The sequence below is a fragment of the Saimiri boliviensis genome, chromosome 3 (assembly GCF_048565385.1).
Source record: "Saimiri boliviensis isolate mSaiBol1 chromosome 3, mSaiBol1.pri, whole genome shotgun sequence".
NCBI lineage: Eukaryota > Metazoa > Chordata > Mammalia > Primates > Cebidae > Saimiri > Saimiri boliviensis.
Genome location: NC_133451.1, coordinates 133,724,439 through 133,730,829, shown reverse-complemented (window position 1 = coordinate 133,730,829; position 6,391 = coordinate 133,724,439). Strand labels below are relative to the sequence as shown.

Here is a 6,391-nt window from a genome sequence, read left to right as displayed (position 1 = left end):
TCATAGTGCCCTAGTCCCATTGCAGAGTAGATAAGAGGAAGGCAGAGTTGAAACAGGGGTTCATTATTGCTGCTTTGAAATAGCCTTCGTTCTACCACTTAAATAGTCTCTCATGACACCTTTGCACACATGGTTCACAGATTGCTGCTTCTTACAAGACTGTAAAGAGGTACGCAGGTTTTTAAAACAATAAAATAATATAATAAATAATGTTAACTTATTTTTTTCTATGTGTAAATTAAATGGGGATTAGGTGGTGGTGAGATTTACATGAAGAAATTACAATCACTTGAGAAAATAGGACCTGGATAAGAATGGCTCCTGGGAAAATACTGTACTAAAGCTACCATTCAGACTTAACCTAATCAAATTACAAGAAATAGAGTCATATTTTCTTCTGTTATTCTTCTGTATCTAAATTCTCATATTTTTAAGCTGAGTAACAGAATATTAATTTTTCTCTCCTAAAACTTGGCCTGAAAAACTCATTTAAGTTTATATGATGAGATTATTGCATCTTGTTAAAATATCTAGACCAGGTTACAATTTGTGGTCTCTTGTTTGTTTTCCTGGGCTTTTGAATCTCTTGATTTATTACAGCTGCTACCACAGGAAAATAAAAAATCATTAGAGACTCTTATGAATGATTGTACACCAGATAATTGGAATATCTAGAAGAAATGGACAAATTCCTGGATGCATACACCTGCTAAGACTGAATCATGAAGAAATAGACAACCTGAGCAAACCAGTAATAAGTAACAAGATTGAATCAATAATAAAAAAGCCACCAGTCAAAGAAAAGCCCAGGATCTGATGGATTCACTGATGAATTCCACCAAACAGTTCAAAAGGATCTAATCTTCTCAAGCAATTCCAAAAAAACATGAAGTGGAGGGAATGCTTCCAAACTCATTCTATAAGTTAAGTAAGCAATCTACCCTCATGCCAAAACTAGACAAGGACACAACACAAAAAGAAAACTATAAGCTAATATCTTTGACATTGGGTAGTATCATCATTTTAACAATATATTCCAATACATGAATATAGACTATCTTTCCATTTAATTGTGTCCTTTCCCATTTCTTTCATCAGTGTTTTATAATTTTTATTGTAAATATATTTCACATCATTTATTAAATTCATTTCTAGATAAATATAGACGCAAAAATCCCTAACAAAATACTAGCAAACTGAATCCAACAGCATATCAAAAAGATCATTCACCATGATCAAGTGGAATTCATCTCAGGGATGCAAGAATGGTTCAATATAGGTAAATCAATAAACATGATATATTATATTAACAAAATGAAGGACAAAAACCAAATGATCCTTTCAATAGATGCAAAGAATACATTTGATAAAATTCAATATGCCTTCCGGATAAAAGCTTGTCACAAATTAGGGATAGAAGGAATGAACCTCCACATGATAAAGGCTATATGTGACAGTTAACATTATATGAATGGGAGGAAGTTGAAAGTTTTCCTTTAAGATATGGAACAAAATAAAGATGCCCACTTTCACCACTTTTATTTAACATATTACTGGAAGTCCTAGCCAGAGCAATTGGGCAAAAGAATGAAAAAAAAAAGGCCATCCAAATTGTGAAGGAGGAAGTCAAATTGTCTGTTGGCAGACAACATGATCTACAGGTGCTGTCAAAAATCTTTACAACTAATGAACCAATTCAGTAAAATTGCAGTATATGAAATCAACATACAAATATAGGAGGTGTTTCCAGATGCCTATAGTGAACTATCTGAAAAAAGATCAAGAAAGAAATCCCATAGCTGCAAAAATAATATCTAGAAATGCATTTAATCAATGAAGTAAAATCCATTTATAATAAAAATTATAAAAGGTTAATGAAAGAAATTGAAAAGGACAAAATTAATGGGAAGCTATTCCATGCTCATGTGCTAGAATATATTTTTAAAATGATGACACTACCCTAAGTGATCTATAGATTCAATATAATATTTATCAAAATACCAATGACATTCTTCATAGAAATAGAAAAGCAATCCTAAAATTTGTATGGAACGTAAAAAGACCCTGAATAGCCAAAGCAATCTTGAACAAAAAGAACAAAGCTGGAGACAGCCCGCCACCTGACTTCAAAATATACTACAAAGCTACAGTAACCAAAATATCATGGGCTGGCATAAAAACAAACACATAGACAAATGAAATAGAATAGAGAACCCAGAAATAAATTCACACATTTACATCTAATTAATTTTGACAAATATACCACTAACACACGTTGGAGAAGGGACAGTCTCTTCGATGAATGGTACTGGATAAACTGGATATCCACATGAAGAATGATGAAACTAAATCCCCATCTCACACCATGTACAAAAATCAACTCAAATGGATTAAAGACTTAAATGCAAGACCCAGAACTAGAAGGAAACAGGGGAAATGCTTTATAACATTGGTGTGGACAAGGATTTTATGGATAAGACCTCAAAAGCACAGGCAACAAAAGCAAAAATAGACAATTAGGATTACATCAAACTAATAAGCTTCTGCACACGAGAGAAACAATCACCAGGGTGAAGAGACAACGTATAGAATGAGAAAAATTATTTGCAAATGATCCATCCAACAAAGGATTAATATTCAGAATATATAAGGAACTCAAACAACTTAGTAGCAAAGAAAAAAAATCCATTGAAAAATGGGGAGACATTCTTCATGGAGGGTCACCACGGTTTCCTGCTTCAATGGTGATTAGAGGAACCGGGACTCTTCCCTCACCCCAGCCTGTGGCTCACAGCCAGCCTTCCACCATCTCTCCGTGCCATGAGACAACCTCAAGACTCCCAAGGGCTCCAATGCTGCACAGCCTCCATGGCCGCCGCCTCTCCTTAGCCTGCCATGAGGACTGGTGTCCCCTTCTCAGGTGCCGGAACTGCCACCAGGACTCAGAGACTGCCATCAACCTCCAGATCAACGTGGAGCTCTACACCTCTTATGTCTACTTGTCCACGTCTTACTATTTTGACCTCGATGATGTGGCTTTGAAGAACTTAGCCAAGTACTTTCTTCACTAATCTCATGAGAGAGCATATGCCAAGAAACTGAGGAAGCTGCAGAACCAGTGACATTCAATCTTCCATCAGGATGTCAAGAAACAGGACCGTGATGACTGGGAGAGTGGGCTGAATGCGATGGAGTGTGCATGACATTTGGAGGAAAACATGAATCAGTCACTACTGAAAATGCACAAACTGGCCACTGACAAAAATGACCTCCATTTGTGTGACTTAATGGAGACAAATGTGTCCTGGATGGATTTTCACCTGAAAGAGCAGCGAAATCCATCAAATAATTGGCTGACCACAGTGACCAATTTGCACAAGATGGGAGCACTCAAATCTGTCTTGGCAGAATCTGTCTTTGACAAGCACACCCTGGGAGACAGCGACAATGAGAGCTAAGCCCTAGGCTAATTTCCCCATATTCATGGGGTAACTTCCTGGTCATCAAGGGAGTGCACGTCTGTTGGTGCTTCCTTTTGTAAATTGTGCAAAAACATCCACTTAATCTGTTCCATTCCTTTAAATAAAGAAATTTGGTATCACCCCCAAAAAGAAAAATGGGCAAAAGACTTGAAAAGATTTTTCACAAAAGAAAATATACAAATGACAAAGAGGTGTATACATAATCAAACACTACCAATTATTTGGAGAATGCAAATCAAATCCACCATGAGATATCTCATCCCAGTTAGAATGACTACTGTCAAAAAGTCCAAAAATGACAAATCCTGGTGAGGATGTAAAGAAAGGGGAATGTATATAAGTTGGTAGGAATGTAAATTAATCCAGCCATTGTGGACAACAGTGTGGAGGTTTCTCAAAAACTTAACAGTAGAACTACTATATGATTTAGACACCCCAACTAGTGGGCATATATCTAAAGGAAATGAAGTCAGTATGTCAAAGAGACATCTGTACTCCTATGTTAACTGTAGCAATATTTGCATCAGCCAAGATATGGAATCAACCTTCAGTAGCTATCAACAGATGAATAAAGAAAATATAGAATATTTACACAATTAAATACTATTTAGCCATAATAAAGCATGAAAATTTTGTCATTTCTGGCAACAGGGATGAGCCTAAAGAATATTATTTTAAGTGAAAGAAGCCAGTCACAGAAAGACAAATATGGCATAATCTTACTCATATGTGAAATATACAAACATTTATCCCATAAAAATAGAGAGTAGAACCCTGGCTATGAGAGAATGGGAAGAGTAGGGGGAGAGGTTGGGAAATGGGTACAGAGTTACAGGTAGATAGGAAGACTAAGTTCTTATGTTCCATTCCACAGTAGGGTGACTATAGTTAACAATAATCTATTGTTTATTTCAAAATAGCTTGAAGGGAGGATTTTAAATGTTCTCACCATAAAAAACTATTAGTGTTTGAGGTGACTGATATAATTGTCCTAATATTATACATTATATACATGTATTGAAACTTTACAGTATATCCCATAAATATGTACAGTTTTTGTGTGTCAAGAATAAAACAAAAAAGAAAGAATATAAGCTTAAAAAGAAATTAGTTCGTATTTGTGGTTAAAAAAACAGCATTTCTATTTAATATAATTTTTTTTTCTTTTAAATTTGAAGACTGTAATGCTTTGCAACATTATTTTCCCCTAGTGGACTATTTTTCTTTTGCTGCAGTTTTTCACTAAGTGAGTTAAGACAATTTGAGAATAAAAGAAATGTATTAAAGTTGATAGCTGGTTGCCTTAGTTTTACCTCATAACTGTTTTTCTCTTCCTTGGTATGTTAGACAGAGTTTGAGATGAAGCTTTGTAAGGCAAATTCTGACAGAATATTACCTGAAAGTGTACGTGAATTAAAGTTGGCTTATTTATGGGGATAAATTAGTTTGAAATGCATTCAAAACTATCGTCTTCTCAGACTGATCAATAACTATTTTTTCTTCTCCACCATGATGAGTACAGAGTGTTTCTTACATGGAAAAATTGATTCTAATCACCTACTATCAGTTATGTATGTGAAAATTATTAACATGATGTCTGACATGTAGCAAATGTTCTTTACTGTTCTCATTTAAGTAATTTTCAAAGCAAATGCCATCGTGATCTAGCTTCTCACCAATAAATCCAACAAAGAAGCATTTTGTTTGATTAGTAGACACTCTCATTACTAGATTTTTTTTTTTTTTTCTTTTTGAAGCTGAAATCTTACCATAATTTCTAACAAGTAATTCTGGTTCTTTTCTGTTAAGGAACTCAAGTCAAATATTTGAAAGAATAAATTATTCTAGTTTTCTCTTTTCCTAAGCTGCACAACAATAATTTTTTTTCAAACGACTCTCATATAACATTTCAGTTCTAATACCATCTTTTAAGTTATAGTCATAAAATGTTAAATTGGAAGTAGGTGACACATAATATGTCACATTTGCCACTCCTTTCTTATTTTATACCGTGTTTTCCATTGTGGCAAAATATGACTTTAGAATCTCTCTTAATACAGCATTTCAATAAGCCAATTGTGCAAAGGATTGGAAACCTATTTACTGTTTGATAGTCTAAATATCTAATTTTAAGTTATTATAGTAAGATTCAAGGAATCTTACTATAGCTGGTGAAGCTAGTTATGGTAGACTGAAATCAGCTTCTACTTCTACATTACTGCTTGCTTTTTTCATGAATAAACTCCAGTACTTACCTACCTTGTTAAAATCAGTGCTATATTTGGTGTTTTTCAGCATGTTTTGCAATCTATAAAAAACCTGGAGCAACTTAAATTTATAAAGAAGGAAGCTACTGAATATATTATGGTCTTCATTTTACTTTTGAAAAAAATAGATTTACATGAATATACCTAAAAAGATATAATGACAAATGAAAAGAGAGATCCAAAATGACATAGCCCTGGTATGGTGGCACATGCCTGTAACCCCAGTGCTTAGTGAGGCCAAAGCAGGAGGATTGCTTGATATGTATGTGTGTACTGTATGTACATATACTAGTTTATGTGTGTATATACATGTAAATATCTGTAATGTTAACTTATGTTTATACACATTAATATTGCTATATATAGCAATATTATATATTAGCAAAATTTATACACATTAATATTGCTATATATAGCAAAATTAATGTGTATAAATTTTATAATATATAACGTTTTGCTATATGTAGCAAACTTAATGTGTATAAACCTTTTGCTGGAAAGGAAGATTTTGTTGGCATGATTGATTTTGTTTTAAAACAACAGAAAAAAAGGAAAAAAATAAGAACAAAGGAGAAGGAAATATATTGCCTTCTGGAATTAAATATTGAATGGAGTGCTATATTTAGGCATGCATAAATAAGC

At 33.8% G+C, this 6,391-nt stretch overlaps 1 pseudogene; it reads left to right on the top strand.

The window, feature by feature from the left end:
- The first annotated feature begins 2,741 nt into the window (after positions 1-2,741).
- Positions 2,742-3,458, top strand: LOC101029886 (ferritin heavy chain pseudogene; annotated as a pseudogene).
- Positions 3,459-6,391: the final 2,933 nt, after the last annotated feature.